Source organism: Arachis hypogaea, chromosome 19, assembly GCF_003086295.3.
Source record: "Arachis hypogaea cultivar Tifrunner chromosome 19, arahy.Tifrunner.gnm2.J5K5, whole genome shotgun sequence".
NCBI lineage: Eukaryota > Viridiplantae > Streptophyta > Magnoliopsida > Fabales > Fabaceae > Arachis > Arachis hypogaea.
This window is the reverse complement of record NC_092054.1, coordinates 76,767,474-76,788,451: the sequence shown is the minus strand read 5'-3', so window position 1 is coordinate 76,788,451 and position 20,978 is coordinate 76,767,474. Positions and strand designations below refer to the sequence as shown.

The 20,978-nt window shown below is 39.8% G+C and overlaps 1 non-coding gene across 1 annotated transcript; it reads left to right on the top strand.

Annotated features, from left to right (window-relative positions):
* Positions 1-20,498: 20,498 nt before the first annotated feature.
* Positions 20,499-20,602, top strand: LOC112781664 (small nucleolar RNA R71). Its single transcript, XR_003192428.1, has one exon. It is a non-coding gene; the product is annotated as a small nucleolar RNA R71 (small nucleolar RNA).
* The last annotated feature ends 376 nt before the right edge of the window (positions 20,603-20,978 follow it).

Sequence of the window (20,978 nt, the reverse complement as noted above, 5' to 3'; positions counted from 1 at the left end):
GTTTGGCTAAAAGACGCGTAAGCGCCAGGTGCGCGCACGCGTGAGCTGCAGGCACAGAATAGGCACAAACTGGGCATAACTCTCTGGAACATGTACCAGGAGGGCAGGTAACGCTATCGGCGCGCACGCGCACAGCGTGCGTGCACGCGCATTGCGCAATTAGCTTCAACTACGCGTACGCGCCAGGTGCGCGCACGCGCGGGTGGTTTGTGCCTCAGGCATGGTGCTGGCACAGTGTAGGCGCAACTCTCGGGTCAATGTATGGAGGGATGAATTTTTCAATCAACGCGTACGCGTACATTGTGCGTCCGCGTGGATGATCGAAAATGCTTGAGGCGCGCGTACGCGCCAGGTGCGCGCACGCGCGGGTTGGTGCTCTATTTTTCAAATTTTTTCCAAGTTCTTGCACCAAACCAAGTATTCCAAACCTCCAAACAGCTACCCAAACACCTTAAAACCTTATTTAACATATTATACTACCAAATAAACTCAACAAACAAAACAAAACATGAAATCAAACCTATTCTACCAATATTTACAAAAGAGAAAAATAAAAAGAGTTTACCATGGTGGGGTGTCTCCCACCTAGCACTTTTGTTTATTGTCCTTAAGTTGGACTTATGGGGAGCTCCTCTTAAGGTGGCTTGTACTTGAAGCTATCCTTGAATATCCACCAATGCTTGAGTCTCCAGTAAGCTCCATTCTTCAATTTTAATATCTTCAAGTTTTGTAGGAGTTCTTCACAAACCATGAGCTCCCAAATTTGATTCTCCTTGTGCGATCCGGGATCCCACACTTTGTTTTGACACCCATCTTCAAATTGATCATCATGATTCCAATTGGGTGGTTTAGCCTTGGAATTCTCAAGGAAGCCTCCAAACAACTTCCTAGACCCATACAATTTAGCTCCACACCAAACCTTGCAATCAAACTTTGAGCAAGCAACCATCATGAACTTAGAGTGATGCTTCCAACCACTACACAACTCTCTCTTACTCTTAACTCCACAAAGAGCTCTAAGTTGACCATCATTTTCAATCAAACCATATTCAAGTGGGAAAGTGAAACTTAGGGATAGAAATTTTATCCACTTGAATATTGTATTGGATGGTGACTTAGGAAGGGATGTCTACAATGGTCTTGCAAGTTTCACTCCCTTGTGCTCTTCTTTGATTATTTCCACCTCTTCACAAGCTTCTTCAATTTCAACCTCTTCCTCTTGGTAGCTTCCTTCCAATTCAATCTCTTCTTCATTGCTTACCAAGGGTATGGGAGGTGAGGTATCTTCTTCCTTACCCTCTATGTCAAACTCAATTGGAGAGGATTCAATTATACATAAGAATTCTTCAATGATTGAATTCATCTCTTGGTCAACCTCTTCAAAGGCTTCAACCACTTCTTCGGGCTCAATTGTCTTAACTTCTTCCCCTTGTGGCAATTCTTTTTTTAACTCCTCTTCTTCACCTTGAAGCTCTAAACTCACTCCCTCACTATGCTTCTTGGTTGCTTCTCCACATTCGTCAATGGGAGTGCCTTGGTTGTTTAGACTTAGTTGGGAGGAGACCATATTGCTAACGGCTTCCGCTATGGTAGCTATCTTGGCTTCTAACTCCTTAAACTCCTTTTGGTTCTCTTCTTCCCTTCGAATGTAAGAGCTAACATATTCTTGGAGAGAATCATCAATTGGAGGTGGTGTGGAAAAAGAAGGTTCATTATTTGGGAATGAAGTTTCATAATTGGAAGTTGGTTCATTTTGGTAAGGGTATGGAGGTAGTGTACATTGAGGTGGTTCTTGAGAGTAATTGTGTTGGAATGGTGGTGGTTCCATGTATGGTTCATATGGCTCATAAGGTGGTTGGTATGGTGGATATGGGTTGGGGTCATATGGAGGTGTTTAGTGAAAAGGGGCTTGTGAGTAAGGTGGTTCAAAGTCATGTTGAGGGGGTGGTTCATAGGCATGTGGTGGTGGTTGTTGACAATCACAATAAGGGTCACCACATCCATTAGATTGATATGCATTAGGATGAGAGTTATACCCATAAGAATCCGGAGGTTGTTGTTGCCAATAAGGTTGATCAATCCCTTGAGGCTCCTCCCACCTTTGATTGTTCCATCCTTGATGCATATTGTCATCATAGCTCTCATTCCCTACAACATAATTTGAGCCAAACTCATAGCCAAAGTGAGGATGAGAATTCATAATAGCAAAGAGAAACAAAAACTAAAAAAAATAAGCAACAAGGTCCTAAAGCTAACAAAAACCAACAAATAAGCAAAAGGCAAACATATTCACATATTCACAATAGCCAATAACATAACACCATTGCAACTCCCTGGCAACGACGCCATTAATTTGATAGCAAGAATCATGTTGGTTAAGGAATTCCTCTTATAGAAAGAAGAATTTCGTTGTAAGCATAGCTCCAAACCAACCAACAACTCTCACATCAAATTAAAATATGGTTTTGTCACAATTAACAAACCCCAAATGAAAATTAACCGGAGTATTTAGACTCCGGGTCGTCTCACAAAGAGTTGCAATGAAATGATCAATTATGGGTTATGAAAATGCAAGGGGGGTTTGGTTGATACTTGGGCAAGAAAATAAATGACAATAAAGTAAAATGAGCAATTAAAGAAAGCAAGTAATAAAGAGAGACATTCATGGCAAGTGTTGAGATCATAGGCTTTCTATCCTAGTCATTCAATGATTAATTCATCTTATTTAGTCAACTCCAACAAATAAGGAGAAAGTCAAACAAGATTAATCAATCATACCACAATAATAACAAGAATTTATCTTATTACGTCATTTTCAACATTGGAAGAAGGTATCATATTATCTTCCATGAGAGAAAGTCTAATAAGACTAGCTAATCTCAATCCAAAAGTCCTAATCAACTTACTAATTAAATTAGCAAAAGATTAGCATCAATGGAAACAATATTAGCTAACAACTCTAGATCACCAACATAAGTTGGGTTTTCATGACTCAAGATTGCCCAATTACTCTTTTCCAAGCCAAGAATGCTCAAAATCTACTCTAAAGCCCAACCAAGCATTTTGTCAAACACTTGGTGGGTAATAAAGGAAAGCATAATAAAAGTGCAAGAATAATAAATCTACCAACTACCAATTGCAAGAAAAGTAAATCAACAACTCAAATCATCAATAAAAGAACATCAAACATTAAATTTCATTAAAGAAAAGATCCAAATCCAACAAAGGGCTCATGAACATAGAAAGAGACATAAAAGTAAAATTGACAAGAGAACTAAGAAGAATAGAGTAGTAGCAACAAGAAATTAAAAGGAGAAACTAAATTAAAACAAGAATTAAAAGTTGGATTTAAGAAAATTAAACCTAAACTACCCTAAAATCTAGAGAGAGGAGAGAGCCTCTCTCTATAGAATTCTATCCTAAAACATGATGAAAACTAAACTATGACTACTTGGTTCATTCCTCCCTCAATCTTTGGGTTCAATAGCATCAGAAATGAGTTGGATTGGGCCCAAAATGCTTCAGAAATCGCTGGGGGCGATTTCACTAAAGTGGACCCACGTGCTCCATTGGCACGCGCGCGTACATGGTGCATGCGCGCCTCTATGCGTCAGGCAACATATAGCAAATTTTATATCTTTTCGAAGCCCCGGATGTTAGCATTCCAACGCAACTAGAAACGCTCCATTTGGACCTCTGTAGCTCAAGTTATGGTCGTTTGAGTGCGAAGAGGTCAGGCTTGACAGCTTTACGGTTCCTTCATTTCTTCATGAGTTGTCCCACTTGCATGCTTTTCTCCTCACTTCTTCCATCCAATACTTGACTTATGGACCTGAAATCACTCAACAAAAATATCAAGGCATCGAATGGAATTAAAGTGAATTAAAATCACCAATTTTAGGGCCTAAAAAGCATGTTTTCACATTTAAGAACAAATCAAGGGAGAATTGCAAAATCATGCTAATTCATTGAATAAATGTGAGAAAAGTTGATAAAACCATCCAAATTAAGCACAAGATAAACCACAAAATCGGGGTTTATCAATGAGTCATCATAGGACCTTAGCCCTACTTGTGTATGTATGTTATGGAGATTGAATTATTTTTAACCAAGTAGGTAGAATCATTTTGTATTTAGTTGCATTCATATAGATAGATGCATATAGTTTAGGTTGAATTTATATTAGCTCACATTGAATAAATATTGATACCCTTTGCGTTCTCTTGGTATAAGCATGAGGACATGCTTGGTTTAATTGTGGGGAGGTTGATAAACCCCATTTGTAGGGTTTATCTTGTGCTTGATTTAGGGGATTTTGTAACCTTTTAACCCACATTTATCCAATGAAATAGCATGGTTTCATGATTGTCTCCCAATTTGTGCTTAAGTGTGAAAACATGCTTTCTAGTCCTTAATTAGCTAAATTTAATTCACCTTTGATTCCACTAGATGCCTTGATCTGTTTGTTAAGTAATTTCAGGTTGAAAAGGGCTAGGAATGGATCAAGGGAATGGAGACGAAAGCATGCAAAGTGGAGAACACATGAAAAAGCCAAAGATTTGGATATCTTCATCCACGCGCACGCGCACGCGTGAATTTCGAAAATGCAAGGGACGCGTACGCGCACTGTACGCGTACGCGTCGGTGGCCACACATGATATTTTAATAGAAAATGTGCCCAGCAATTTTGAGGAGCTGTGGGCCCAATTTGCAACCAACTTTGGCACTAAAATGCATTTAAAGGACCAAGGATTGAAAGGAATCAACACTTAGCATCATTTACACTCATTAGGATTAGTTTAGAGTAATTTTAGAGAGAGAAGCTCTCACTTCTCTCTAGAATTAGGATTAGGTTTTAGATCTAGATTAGGATTTCTTAGATCTAGGTTTAATTCATGCTTTGATTTACTTTTCCTCTATCAATTCTCGTTCCTCTACTCTTCCTCTCCTTAATTTTGTATTTTATTCTTGTAATTCTCTACTTTTATGTTGATGCACTTTTGTTCTTCCATTTTTCTTTAATGCAATTTATGATTCATATTCCTTTATTGTTCATTTGATTTGTTGTTGTTTAATCCCTTGCAATTGAGAAGTCTAGATTTACTTTCCTTGCACTTTTACTATGCTTTCCTTTTATTGCCTTCCAAGTGTTTGATAAAATGCTTGGTTGGATTTTAGAGTAGAATTTTATGCTCTTAGCATAGGAAGGTAACTTAGGAACTCTTGAGTTACTAATGTCCAAGTGATTGACGATTGGGAGCCATTAACTCTAGATCTCACTAATTGATTTGGTGGAGAACTAGGACTTATGGACTTGGATTGACATAGCTCATTTGACTTTCCTTTACTAGTTAGAGGATGACTTAGTGGGGTTGATCCTTGCCAATTCTCATGTTGTGGTTAGTGATTAGGATAGAGATCCTTGACCACCAACCTTTGCCAAGACCTTTTTAGTTGTTATTTTATTTTCATTGCCATTTACATTTCATGTCTCTTATCCCAAAAACCCCAAAACATACCTCATAACCAATAACAAGACACTTTATTATAATTCCTAGGGAGAATGATCCGAGGTTCAATACTTCAGTTTATAAATTTAGGGGTTTGTTACTTGTGACAAACAAATTTTTGTATGAAAGGATTATTGTTGGTTTAGAAACTATACTTGAAACGAGAATTTATTTGTGAATTCTAAACCATCAAGAATTTCCAATCATCAACGCCCAGCCTTTTTAACCATCAACTTCCTCTCTGGAATTTTGTACTAGTGTGCCACGCCAAGCTGCTCAAGTGGCACGCCCATTCATTTGTGTCCTTCTTAGTTTTGGCGTGCCATGCCTGGTTCCTCAAGTGTCATGCCCAAGTGATTTTAAAGCTAGCATGCCACGCCTTCGACACTAAGTGGCATGCCCATGGATTAAGTGGTGAGTTTGGCGTGCCACGCCTCTTTGGTGGCCTTCATTGTTGCTCTCTGGAAAGTTGTACTGGCGTGTCACGCCCAACTCCTGGCGTGCCACGCCCATGTGAATGCTGGAGGATCCTCTCTGGACTTTAGTACTGGCGTGCCACACCCAACTTCTGGCATGCCACGCCCATGTGATTTTGTGGCGTTTGCTCCAAGTGGCACGCCCGTTTCACACGCTCAGCTTCTTTTGTTGTTTTCTCCCCCTATTTGACGACTTTTTCTCCTGAAATTCAGCACAAACCAATTTTAAAGCAATATACTGTAATGTTTATCAATTGATGCATGAATTACAATAATTTAATGAGATTATGCCCTTTTATGGTCCTTTTTACGCAAGAAGAAAGGGTAGATGATGCAAGTCATCATAAAACCAAACTTAAGCTTTGCTTGTCCCAAGCAAATTAGTGTGAGTAGCCACTTTTTATGACTTAAGACTTTGACCTTGAATAGATGCAAACATGACTAAGATCAGGACTAAGTGCTTAACACATGCATGAATAATTTTGTTTCAATGTCACAAAGGTTCCTAGATCCTTGAGGGTTCCTTCAAGTATAAGCTTCAGAGATCCTTTTTATTGATTGTCACCTTGAAGTAGCAAGAGTTATTTCATTTTCTTTTTTTTTTTTTTGTTCTTTCTTTTCCATTTATTGATCACGACTCTAAGTGTTTTGTCTCAAGACAACCCTTTAATTAGGCTTTCAATTAGCACTCCCAAACCAGTTGGCTTTAGGGTACTAGGTGTTGAAACACCCCCAAGAATTTACTTGCCCAGGCCTCTTCTTGACACATCTTCACCACAAGCATCTACTAGGTTCTCCAACTCTTTGGGAGCTTCTTAATGCTTCTTTCCCTCCTAGTAGTTGATGGTCAGAGCCTTGGGTCTTTATTGCTTACTACTTCTTGGTTCTATAGATGTTCAAGGAATACCCCTTAGCCTTTACTTGTCATACCTTCTAGGACTAGTTGCCTTTCATGATTTATTTTCCTCTTTTATTCATTCAAGGTTCTACACTTAATTTCCTGTTTCTTAGTTTTTTGAATGATCTCTATTGGTCTTAATCTCTTTTATTCTTGCTCTTATAACAACTCACAACAATTCTTATGAAGACAAACTATGCTTTTATTGATATTGTAAAAACCTGAAACAACATTGCATTTTCTTTCTTGAAATTAAAAAGGAATCATAAAAGACTTCATGATAAAAAAAACTAGGCAGTGAAAATAAACTATCCTAATGTTGTAATTCTTCAAAAACAGAATTTTAAAACAGAGAGAAAAACTTAAACATGATTCAGAATTTAGAGAGTGTCAACCATGAGACTTAACAACCTTGAGCAGCTTCAACTTCAGTTCATTGGCCCTTTGCCTTTGTCCTTCTTTTTGGAAGGGGAGGAGTCATCTTCATCCTTGTTGGAAGATCCCTCTTGTGCTTTCTTGTCCTTAGGCTTCCAAAATCCTAGCCTTCTCATGTAGTTTCTTTCATCCTCCTTATGCTTGGCCAGAATTTTTTCTTGTCTTGCACTTAACTCCTCCATCCCTTGCATGAATGTTGGGTATCCTGGGTTTAGAGCGGCTACAGCATTACACAAGTGATTCAGTTTCGCTTATGTGTTGATATCATATTACCTCCTTGAAATGGTTCTAGCATCATAAAGATGTTTGAACTCAGCGAGGTTCCTCTGTTGCCATTTGCCTTGCTCTACGATTTTATCAAGTGCACTTCGCACCTCTCCCCAATCAAATTATTACTGCTGCTCCTTCCTCATGTGCTCCCAATTTTCTTGGAGTTGTTGTATGCTCTGATTCACTTGGTTCCATTGCTGTTGTTGATTATCCTTAAATTGGTTGACATCCTCCCATAGATGGTGTAGGTCTCCCTTTATTTGGTGTACATCTCCTTGCAATTGTTCCCAATTGAATCCCTCTGGAAATGGTTGGTATTACTGATATGGTGGTGGTTAGAGTGCTAGAAAATATGGTTGCTCCTCTGCCTTTTCTTTCTCTTGTTGTTGTTGCATATGTGTCTCATGAGCATGATCTCTATGCTCCCTGGCCCTTTGAAGTGGGCTGACAGCCACCACTTTGGCCATCTTCTTGGCAGTTATGGGCTTTTCTCGCTCCACTAGTACTTCATCAATTATCCTCTCCACCCCTACTTCATCACACAGCCTTTGGATGATGCAAGGGAATGCCAACCTTGAGCTATCTTTGGTGCTTTTCATAATTTTGTTGATGTTGTTAGCAATCAATTCCCCAACATTGACATTCTCACCTTTCATAATGTTGTATATGAGCACAACTCTCTCTTTGGTCACCTCTGAAGTATTGGATGTAGGGATTAGGGACCTCCTCACAAAATCCAGCCACCCTCTAGCTTGGGGCTCAAGTCTCTTCTTCTCAGTTGGTTGGGCCTCCCATCTTTGTCATTTATCCACTACACATTCAAAACACAGATTTCATTTAGGATTTCATCAAATCCTAGGTCTTGTTGCTTCATTCTCTCCTCATAGCTCCGGGTGAAGGTTGTCTGCTTCACCATCAGCATCCTCTCTATGTTAGTGGGGCTGTAATCAATGGACTTCCCCCTTGCATAGCTAAGATAGCCATAAGGATGTCCTGGCTGAGGCACGGCATTAGCATAGAACTCCTTCACCAAGCTTTCTACTACCTTCCTTGGTGGGTTCCACAAGAGTGCCCAACCTCTATTGTTTATCTCCCTGTTGATCTCAGGGTACTCATTCCTCCCCAGCTGGAAACTGACCTCTGGGATGATCCCTGATAAACCCCGATTTCGTGGTTTATCTTGTGCTTATTTTAGGGGGTTTTACCACCTTTTTCCACATTTATTCAATGAAATAGCACGGTTTTGTAATTCTCCTCGAATTGTGCTTAAGTGTAAAAACATGCTTTTTAGGCCCTTAAATTGGTGATTTTGATTCACTTTAATTCCATTCGATGCCTTGATGTGTTTGTTGAGTGATTTCAGGTTCATAAAGCAAGTATTGGATGGAAGAAATGAGGAGAAAAGCATACAAAGTGAAGAATGCATGAAGAAACAAAGATTGGAAATGCATCAATGGGCGCGCAAGCGTACAAGACGCTAACGCGCCGAAGTGATTTTGCATAGTGACGTGCACGCGTACTTGCCGCGTACGCGCGGATGAAGAAACAGCCAATCGACGTGCATGCGCACATGGTGCGTACGTGCCGACACTAACACATGACGCACTTAAAGGCAAAACACTGGGGGCAATTTCTGAGCTGCCCAGGCCCAAATCCAACTTTTTCTGAGTGTATTTCATGCAGAGTTGAAGTCCAAGCAAGGGGGGAGCAATTAGTTAGTCAACATGAACCTTTAGTTAGTTTTCTAGATAGATAAGCTCCCTCTTCTCTTTAGAATTAGGTTAGGATTAGGTTAAATTATCTTGGATCTTGAATTAATTACTTGATCTCATCTTGTTTCTTTTATAAATTCTCATTTCTACATCTTGATTTTCTTAGTTGTAATGTTAATTTTCCATTTTGCTTTCTTGTTTGTGATGATGAACTCTTGATGGATTTAGATCTCTTTTATGAAATTTGTGTTTGATGTTCTTTTAATTGTTAATTTGAGTTGTTACTTTACTTTTCTTGCAATTGGTAGTTGCTAGATTTTACTATTCTTGCATATTTACCATGCTTTCCTTTATTACACACCAAGTGTTTGACAAAATGCTTGGTTGGACTTTAGCGTAGATTTTGAGCATTTTTGGCTTGGAAAGAGTAATTAGGCAATCTTGAGTCACGAAAATCCAACCTCTATTGAGGACCTAGAATTTTTAGTTAGTATCATTTTCGTTGACTCTAATCTCTTACTAATCCAATTAATGAGTTGATTAGGACATTTAGATTGAGATTAGCTAATCTTGTTAGACTTTCTCTCATGGAAGATAACCTATAACTTCTTCTATCATTGGGGATGACATAATAAGATAAATTCTTGTTAAGCATTGCTATGATTAATGACTAGGATAGAAAGCCTATGATCACAATCCTTGCCATAAATGTCTCTCTTTACTTATTACTTCTTTTATTGCTCAATTTACTCTTCTCGTCATTTATCTTATTGCCCCTCTAACAAATCAAAACCCCCTTGCCCTTTCATAGCCCATAATTGACCACTTCATTGCAATCCTAGGGAGACGACCCAAAGTCTAAATACTTCGGTTAATTCTTTGGGGTTTGTTCTTTGTGACAACCAAAATTTTTTATTAGGAGGATTGTTTGTTGGTGTAGAACTATACTTGCAACGAGAATTCATTCATTTGAGGAAATTCTACACCGACACGACAACGCTCTTAAATCAAAATGGCGCCGTTGCCGGGGAGCGCAATGGTGCTATCTTATTGGCTATTGTATATATTGTGAATAGCTTAAATTTCGGTTTGTTTGTTAGTTTTTGCTAGTGTAGAATTTCGCTCTCTTCGTTCTTATTAGTCTTTGTTTTTATTTTCTCTTGACACTATGAATTCTCATTCTTTTGGTTATAAGTGTGGTTCAAACTATGTTGTAGGAAATGGAAGCTTCAATGAGGATGTGCATCAAGTATCTAGAAATCAAGGATGGGAGGAACCCCAAGCTTATGGACAACCTTCTTGGCAACAACCTCCTCCGAACTCTTATGGGTATAATCCTAATCCTAATGCATACCAATCCAATGTGTGTGATGACCCTCACTGCATGTTTTGAGTTCCAAAGTGCAAGTACACTTTGACCTCTTTGCTTTATGTGCTATCAATCATGTGGGTCCCATTCTCTCTCCTGAAAATAAAACTAATACCTCATTAGTAATGACAAAAGAATCCTCCACATTCCTCTTTGATATGGATGGCTGAATTTGCAACTCATGGGTGTCCTTTGGGGACACCAAACTTAATCCTATTGCATCATAATAAATTGGGTTTATCATTGGGTTTTTAATGTGTTCATAAAGGTAGAATAATTCCAATCTTTTCATATACTTTTACTTTCATCCTCTATTGAACACATTTGAACCACATTTCTGCTCTCCCCAATATATTAAATGCTTCAGATTTAGTAGTATTGGACTTTGCTAGATGGTGGTGTGTGGCGGTGGCCACACCAAACTTAATCTCTAGGCTTACCTTTAATCATAATTTGTTCAAGATTAGTAAGCCTAGATTAAGTAAATTGGTGGCCACACCAAACTTAATCTCTGGGCTTACCTTCGGATATGATTTGTTCAAAGGTGGTAAGCCTAGATTAAGTTAATTGGTGGCCACACCAAACTTAGCTTTTTTTTTGTTAGCTCTCAGCCCAATAGCTCGTCATTAGCATAGGTATTCATCAAATTGCATTTTTATAGACTAAAAGAGTATAAGGGTCTTCTAACTACCAAAACAGAAAACAAAATTCTTAATCCACTATCTACAATCTACTTCTTAGAAGGCTAGAAAACATAAATTTTCAACTGAAACTCAAACTATCTAAATAGGCAAATTTTAACTACTTCTAAGAAAGCAATAAATCAAAAGGATATAAAGTGTTGGGGTGCCTCCCAACTAGCGCTTCTTTATCGTAATTAGCTTGACGTTCTTCCTTTGTTAGCTCAGGTTGTAGCACTCTCTTTTCATCCAGTGAGTCCCCTAGGTAATGCTTGAGTCTATGGCCATTCACAGTGAATGTCCTTTGTGTTTTGTCTTCCATGAACTCTACATGGACATAGGGGGATACATTGAGGATGGTGAAGGGGCCTGACCATCGAGACTTAAGCTTCCCAGGGAAGAACTTGAGTCTCGAATTATACAGCAGCACCTTTTACCCTTCAATAAACTCCCTCCTTGCTATCTTCTGATCATGCCACCTTTTTGCATTCTCTTTGTAGATCTTTGTACTCTCATATGCCTTATTTCTAAAATCCTTGGTGCACAAAATTGTGATTTAAAAACTTGGTATGGCGAAATAGTGATTTCAACACTTCTTTTACAACTTCGATGCAACTAACCAGCAAGTGCACTGGATCATCCAAGTAATACCTTACGTGAGTAAGGGTCGATCCGACAGAGATTGTCGGCTTGAAGCAAGCTATGGTCATCCTTGTAAATCTCAGTCAGGCGGATTCAAATGGTTATAAGGTTCTGATAATTAAAAGATAAATAAAACACAAAATAAGATAGAAATACTTATGTAATTCATTGGTGGGAATTTCAGATAAGCGTATGGAGATACTTTGTTGCTTCTGAACCTCTGCTTTCCTATTGCCTTCTTCCAACCATGCGTTGCTTCCTTCTATGGCAAGCTGTATGATTCTCTCGGATGAAAATAAATCCATATGCGCTGTCACCGCATGGCTAATCATCTGTCGGTTCCCGCTAGCGTCGGAATAGGACCGTTGTCCTTTTGCGTACTGTCACTTGTGCCCCACATTCGTAGGTTTGAAGCTCGTCACAGTCATCCCTTCCCAGATCCTACTCGAAATACCACAGATAAAGTTTAGACTTTTCGGATCTCAGGAATGCTGCCAGTGGTTCTAGCCTATACCATGAAGACTCTGATCTCACGGAATTAATTGCTCTGTTGTTCGGAGAGGCAACCATGCGTCGTGAACCAGGAGGCTAAGAGATACACACTCAAGCTATTGCAGATAGAACGGAAGTGTTTGTCAGGCACCCGTTCATAAGTGAGAATGATGATAATTGTCATGGGTCATCACATTCATCAGGTTGAAGTGTGAGTGAATATCTTAGAGAAGAAGTATGTGTGAATTGAATAGAAAAACAATAGTACTTGTATTAATTCATGAAGAACAACAGAGCTCCACACCTTAATCTATGGGGTGTAGAAACTCCACCGTAGAAAATACATAAGTGAAAGGTCTAGGCATGGCCGTGAGGCCAGCCCCCAAATGTGAACATAAAAGTTCCAAGGATCAAAGATCAAAGTGATCAAAGATTAAAGATGATCCAAGATGAAAATACAATAGTAAAAGGTCCTATTTATAACGAACTAGTAGCCTAGGGTTTACAGAAATAAGTAAATGATGCAGAAATACACTTCTGGGGCCCACTTGGTGTGTGTTTGGGCTGAGCATTGAAGCTTTCACGTAAATAGGCTATTCCTGGAGTTAAACGCCAGCTTTGGTGCCAGTTTAGGCATTTAACTCCAATTCTGCTGCCAGTTTGGGCGTTTTACGGTAGAAATTTTAGGATGACTTTGAACGCCGGTTTGGGCCAACAAATCTCGGGAAAAGTATGGACTATTATATATTGCTGGAAAGCCCAGGATGTCTACTTTTCAATGCAATTAATAGCGTGCCGATTGGGCTTCTGTAGCTCCAGAAAATCCACCTCGAGTGCAGGGAGGTTAGAATCCAACAGCATCTGCAGTCCTTTCTCAGCCTCTGAATCAGATTTTTGCTCAGGTCCCTCAATTTCAGCCAGAAATACCTGAAGTCATAGAAAAACACATAAACTCTTAGTAAAGTCCAAAAATGTGATTTTTATTTAAAAACTAATAATTATATACTAAAAACTAACTAAATCATATTAAAAACTACCTAAAAACCTTGCTAAAAAGCGTATAAATTATCCGCTCATCACAACACCAAACTTAAATTGTTGCTTGTCCCCAAGCAACTAAAAATAAAATAGGATAAAAAGAAGTGAATATACAATAAATTACGAAAACATCTATGAAGATCAGTCTTAATTTGATGAGCGGGGCCATTAGCTTTTTGCTTCTGAACAGTTTTGCCGTCTCACTTTATCCTTTGAAGTTCAGAATGATTGGCATCTATAGGAACTCAAAATTTAGATAGTGTTATTGATTCTCCTAGTTCAGTATGTTGATTCTTGAACACAGTTACTTTATGTGTCTTGGCCGTGACTCTAAGCATTTTGTTTTCCAGTATTACCTCCGGATACATAAATGCTACAGACACATAACTAGGTAAACCTTCTCAGATTATGACTCAGCTTTGCTAGAGTCCCCAATTAGAGGTTCAGAGCTCTTAAGCACACTCTTTTTTCTTTGGACCACGACTTTAACCACTCAGTCTCAAGCTTTTCACTTGACACCTTCACGTCACAAGCACATGGTTAGGGACAACTGGGTTTAGCCGCTTAGGCCAGGATTTTATTCTTGTGGGCCCTCCTATCCGTTATTGCTCAAAGCCTTGGATCTTTTTTCTACCCTTGCCTGTTGGTTTAAAGGGCTATTGGCTTTTTCTGCTTGCTTTTTCTTTTTTCTTTCTTTTTCTTCTCTTTTTTCATTATTCTTTCAAGATCCAACAATTTTAACACTTATAAACAACAAATTCAAAATATGCACTATTCAAGCATTCATTCAGAAAAACAAAAAGTATTGCCACCACATCAAAATAATTAAACTATTTTAAAATTCGAAATTCATGTACTTCTCTTTCTTTTTCAGAAAACATTTTTTTCATTTAAGAGAGGTGAAGGATTCATAGGACATTCATAACTTTAAAGCATAGACACTAGACACTAATGATCATGTAATGAAAATGCAAACATAGATAGCACATAAAGCATAAAAATAAAAAAAAAACCAAAAAGATAAGAACAAGGGAATCAAAGAACGGGTCCACCTTAGTGATGGCGGCTAGTTCTTCCTCTTGAAGATCCAATGGAACGCTTGAGCTCCTCTATGTCTCTTCCTTGCCTTTGTTGCTCTTCCCTCATGGCTATTTGATCCTCTCTAATTTCATAGAGAATAATGGAGTGCTCTTGGTGATCCATCCTTAGTTGTCCCATGTTGGAACTCAATTCTCCTAGGGAGGTGTTGATTTGCTACCAAGAGTTTTGTGGAGGAAAATGCATCCCTTGAGGCATCTCAGGGATTTCATGATGAGGGACTTCCTCATGCTCTTGTTGAGGTCCATAAGTGGGCTCTCTCATTTGCTCCATCCTCTTTTTAGTGATGGGCTTGTCCTCTTCAATGAGGATGTCTTCTCCTATGACAACTCCAGCTAAATTGCACAGGTGACAGACGAGATGAGGGAAGGCTAACCTTGCCAAAGTGGAGGTTTTGTCAGCCACTTTGTAGAGTTATAGAGATATGACCTCATAAACTTCTACTTCCTCTCCATTCATGATACTATGGATCATGATAGCCCGGTCTATTGTAACTTTAGACCGGTTGCTAGTAGGAATGATAGAGCGTTGGATGAATTCCAACATCCTCTTGCCACGGGTTTAAGGTCATGCCTTCTCAATTGAACCGGCTTGCCTTTGGAGTCTCTTTTCCATTGAGCTCCTTCTCCACATATGTCCATGAGGACTTGGTCCAACCTTTGATCAAAGTTGACCCTTCTAGTGTAGGGGTTTACATCTCCTTGCATCATTGGCAAGTTGAATGCCAACCTTACATTTTTTGGACTGAAATCTAAGTATTTCCCCCGAACTATCGTAAGACAATTCTTTGGGTTCGGGTTCACACTTTGATCATGGTTTCTGGTGACCCATGCACTAGTATAGAACTCTTGAACCATTAAGATTCTGACTTGTTGAATGGGGTTGGTGAGAACTTCCCAACCTCTTTTTCGAATCTCATGTCGGATCTCTGGATACTCATTCCTTTTGAGCATGAAAGGGACCTTAGGGATCACTTTCTTCTTGGCCACAACTTCATAGAAGTGGTCTTGATGGACCTTTGAGATGAATCTCTCCATCTCCCATGACTCAGAGGTGGAAACTTTTGCCTTCCCTTTCCTCTTTCTAGAGGTTTCTCTGGCCTTAGGTGCCATAAATGGTTATGGAAAAACAAAAAGCAACGCTTTTACCACACCAAACTTAGAAGATTTGCTCGTCCTCGAGCAAAAGAAGAAAGAAGGAAGGAGAAGAAGAAGAAAATAGAAGAGATGGAAAGGTGTGAGTGGTTCGGCCAAGGGGGGAGTGTTTATGATGTGTGGAAATGAAGGAGGAATGAGGGGTTTATATAGGAGTGGAGAGAGGGGTAGGGTTCGTGTATTAGGGGTTGGGTGTGGGAGGGAAAGTATTTGAATTTGAATTGTGAGGTGGGTGTTATGAGAAAGAGTGGTGGAAGGGAAATGGAGGTGATTGGTGAGGGGTATTTGGGGAAGGGTGTTATGGGAAGGTGTGAAGAAGAGAGAGAGAGAGAGTTGAGGTAGGTGGGGATCCTGTGGGGTCTACAGATCCTGAGGTGTCAAGAATTTCTCATCCCTGCACCATTTTGGCGTGTAAACGCCCCTTGGAGTGCCAATCCTGGCGTTGAACGCCAGGTTGCTGCCCCTTTCTGGCGTTAAATGCCAACTTTTCTCCCCTTTCTGGCGTTAAACGCCAACTTGGTGCCCTTTTCTGGCGTTAAACGCCAGTCTAGTGCCCTTTTCTGGCGTTAAACATCCAGAATGGTGCCAGACTGGGCGTTTAACGCCCCTTCTGCTACCCTTACTGGCGTTTAAATGCCAGTAAGCTCATACTCCAAGGTGTGCTGTTTTCAATGCTGTTTTTTATTTTAGCTTTTGTTTTTATGACTCCACATGATCATCATCCTAAAGAAAACATAAAATAACAATAGAAATTGAACATAGATAAGTAAAAATTGGGTTGCCTCCCAACAAGCGCTTCTTTAATGTCAACAGCTTGACAGTAGGCTCTCATAGAGCCTCACAGATACTTAGAGCATGATGATGGCCTCCCAACACCAAACTTAGACTTTGAATGTGGGGGTTCTGTTTGACTCTGCATTAAGAGAAGCTCTTCATGCTTCCTCTCCATGGTTACAGAAGAAGATCCTTGAGCCTTAAACACAAGGTAGTCCTCATTCACTTTAAGGACCAACTCTCCTCTGTCAACATCTATCACAGCTTTTGCTGTGGCTAGGAAGGGTCTGCCAAGGATGATGGATTCATCCTTATTCTTCCCAGTGTCCAAGATTATGAAGTCAGCAGGGATGTAAAGGCCTTCAACCTTTACCAAGACATCCTCTACAAGTCCATAAGCCTATTTCCTTGAATTGTCTGCCATCTAGTGTGAGATTCTTACAGCTTGTACCTCAAAGATCCCTAGTTTCTCCATTACAGAGAGGGGCATGAGGTTTACACTTGACCCTAGGTCACACAGAGCCTTCTCAAAGGTCATGGTGCCTATCATACAGGGTATTAAGAATTTTCCGGGATCCGGTTTCTTCTGAGGTAATGTCTGCCTAATCAAGTCATTCAGTTCATTGGTGAGTAAAGGGCGTTCATCTTTCCAAGTCTCATTACCAAATAACTTGGAATTCAGCTTCATGATTGCTCTTAGATATTGGGCAACTTGCTCTTCAGCAATATCTTCATCCTCTTCAGAGTAAGAATACTCATCAGAGCTCATGAATGGCAACAGTAAGTTTAGTGGAATCTCTATGGTCTCTGTATGAGCCTCAGATTCCCTTGGTTCCTCATTAGGGAACTCCTTGGAGGCCAGTGGACGTCCATTGAGGCCTTCCTCACTAGAAATCACTGCCTTTTCTTCCACTCCAGATTCGGCCATGTAGGTTATAGTTATGGCCTTGCACTTTCTTTTTGGATTCTCTTCTGTATTGCTTGGGAGAGTACTAGGAGGGAGTTTGATGACATGTCACCATGTCATGTTTTTCTATGCTTTTTCATACAAGAAATTTATGATTAGTGCTTAAATATTGCATTCTTTGGTGCTTAAATGGTATATTTCTTTGATCTTTTGATTTGATAAACTTTGTAGGAAATAAGAAGAAAAAGAAGCAAAAAGAGCACAAAATAAGCTAAAAAGAAGAAAAGAGGAATTTTGGGCACACTTTGAAGTTGGAGCACACTTTGGAGCCTTAGGCCACGCTTTTAAAAGCGTGGCCCATGACCAAATCAAGGAAGCTTCATCAGCACAGCCACCCAGGAGCTCAACGTTTGCGCCAACGTTTGCCTCTAACGTGAGGTCAAACGTTGGCTAAGGAATACCAAGAGAAATGGCATCCCTGGAGGCAGCAACGTTTGAGCCAACGTTTGCCTCAAACGTGAGGTCAAACGTTGGCGCCAAACAGCATGAAGGGGCATACTTCCAACAAGAATAACTTGAGCTACAGAGCTCCAAATGAGGTGATTCAAAAAGCAATGGAAAGTAGGAATCAAGAGCTTTCCAAGCATATATGGCACTACATGGTGGACACTAAAATTGAGGGAGAAAACTGCCCCGAAATGTGCATAAACGAACATGGTGGCAACCTGCAGTGAGGCCAACTGACCTCTACACCTTCGACGGAGTATAACTCGAGCTGTGGAGCTCCAAATGATGCGCTTCCAATTGCATTGGAAAGTAGACATTCAGGGCTTTCCAACAGTGTATAATAGTATGGGGTGGACAGCACGTTTGAGCTTCCGAATCTGGCAATGTTTCCAACGTTTGCGTTCACGTTTGACCTCAAACGTGGGGTCAAACGTGAGTGACAGCAACACCAGCGACCTTGTCCCCTTCAAAAGAGCATAACTTGAGTTGTAGATGTCCAATTGAGGTGATTCCAATTGGGTTAGAAAGCTGACATTCAAAGCTTTCCAACCATATATAATAGTCTATAGTGGGCATAAAATTGGCAACGTTGACAAGAGGACAAAGAGCACCCCTGATTGATGATGAGCCACGTTTGCGCCAACGTTTGCCTCAAACGTTAGGCCAAACGTTGGCTAGAAGAGCTGCTTGGGAAAGGTCACGTTTGAGCTCACGTTTGACCTCAAATGTTGGCTCAAATGTGGATGACAGCAAGGGGCCGATCTGCATTGTGGGTTTCACGAAGACGTTTGAGTCAACGTTTGCCTCAAACATTGACTCAAACGTGAATTGCTCAACAATCCAACTTGCACACAGATTTCTCCTTAAGACCAAGGCCATCCAAATCCATCTTCAACCCAATTCCACTCCAAAGCAAGCAAAGCCCAATTGACATCACTTATAGGCACACAGAGAAGTTAGATTAGGAATTTTATTTTGTAAATACTATTTTCATTTTTCATTTTGTAAAAGCCTATATAAGGCGAGCTCCATTAGAGAGTATGGAGGCTGGCTCCACTAGGGAGCACTAGGATTAGAGAGCTCTCTCTTTTAGTTTTTTTCCTTTTTGTTTTGAATCTTGGGTTGAGAATTGAAGAAATTCTGTTTCAATCTCACCTTGGGAATTCTCTCTGTTTGCTTGTCTACATAATTTCAGTGAATTGTGATTGGAATCAAAGCTCTCTTTACTGCTTTCATCTCTATTTCTTCTTCAATCTGTTTGCTGTTGGATCAAGGAAGGGATTGAGATCTAGAATTGTTTTCTAGTCTCATTGAGCTCCTGAGATCTTCAACCTCTCATTTAGATTTTGCAATTGAGCCAAGCTGCTTTCTGTTTTGATTTTTCAAGTGATTTTCCAAATCTGTTTGAATCTGCTGCATCTTTTACTTCTCTATTTGATTGCTATTTACACTTTCCTGTTGAATTTTACATTTCCAGCACCCACTCCCCTTTATATTTCATGCAATTTACATTTCTTGTCATTTAAGATTCTTGCAATTTACATTTCTTGTCATTTAAGATTTCGCCAATTTATATTCCTTGCCCTTTACGTTTATGCTCATTTACTTTCTGCAACTTTTAATTCACTGCCATTTACTTTCTGTTGGCTACATTCCATCAAATTTCACTTCAATGTTAGCTTGACTAAACTAATCACCCACTAAAGTTGCTTGATCCATCAATCCCTGTGGGATCGACCTCACTCACATGAGTTTTACTACTTGATGCGACCCGGTATACTTGCCGGTGAGTTTTGGGTGTTTTGGAAATTCGTTTTTCCACAAATTTTCCCATCAGAGTTCAGTAACTCTTTTACTCAGCTGACCCACTTGTGCCTCCAAATTTTTAATGGAGGACCTTGCTTCAATCATAAAACTGAGAGTGGTCTTAGATAGATCAGAGACTACAGTTGCTAAGTCAGAGTTACTCTGCTTAGAATTCTCCGTCTGTTGCTGAGAATATGATGGAAAAGGTTTGATATTGCCAAACCTGTTTCTTCCACCATTATTATTATTGAAGCCTTGATTAGGCATCTGTTGATCCTTCCATGAGAGGTTAGGATGATTCTTCCATGAAGGATTGAAGGTGTTTCCGTAGGAATCTCCCATGTAATTCACTTCTTCCATTCCAGGATTCTCAGGATCATAAGCTTCTTCTTCAGAGGAAGCTTCTTTAGTACTGTCGGATGTAGCTTCCATTCCAGTCAAACTTTGAGATATCATATTGACTTGCTGAGTCAATATTTTATTCTGAGCCAGTATGGCATTCAGAGTATCAATCTCCAGAACTCCTTTCTTCTGAGTTGTCCCATTATTCACAGGATTCCTTTCAGAAGTGTACATGAATTAGTTATTTGCAACCATTTCAATGAGTTCCTGGGCTTCTTCAGGCGTCTTCTTCAGATGAAGAGATCCTCCAGCAGAGTTGTCCAATGACATCTTGGACAGTTTAGACAGACCATCATAGAATATGCATATGATGCTCCATTCTGAAAGCATGCCAGAAGGACACCTTTTGATCAACTGCTTGTATCTTTCCCAAGCTTTATAGAGGGATTCGCCTTCCTTCTATCTAAAGGTCTAGACTTCCACTCTAAGCTTACTCAATTTTTGAGGTGGAAAGAACTTTTCCATGAAAGCATTGACTAGCTTTTCCCAAGAGTTCAGGCTTTCTTTAGGTTGTGAGTCCAACCATGTCCTAGTTTTGTCTCTTACAGCAAAGGGAAAAAGCATAAGTCTGTAGACCTCAGGATTAACCCCATTGGTCTTAACAGTATCACAGATTTGCAAGAATTCAGCTAAAAACTGATGAGGATCTTCCAATGGAAGTCCATGATACTTGCAATTCTACTGCATTAGAGAAACTAATTGAGGCTTAAGCTCAAAGTTGTTTGCTCCAATTGCAGGAATTGAGATGCTCCTTCAACAGAAGTCAGAAGAGGGTGCAATAAAGTCACCAAGCATCTTCCTTGCATTG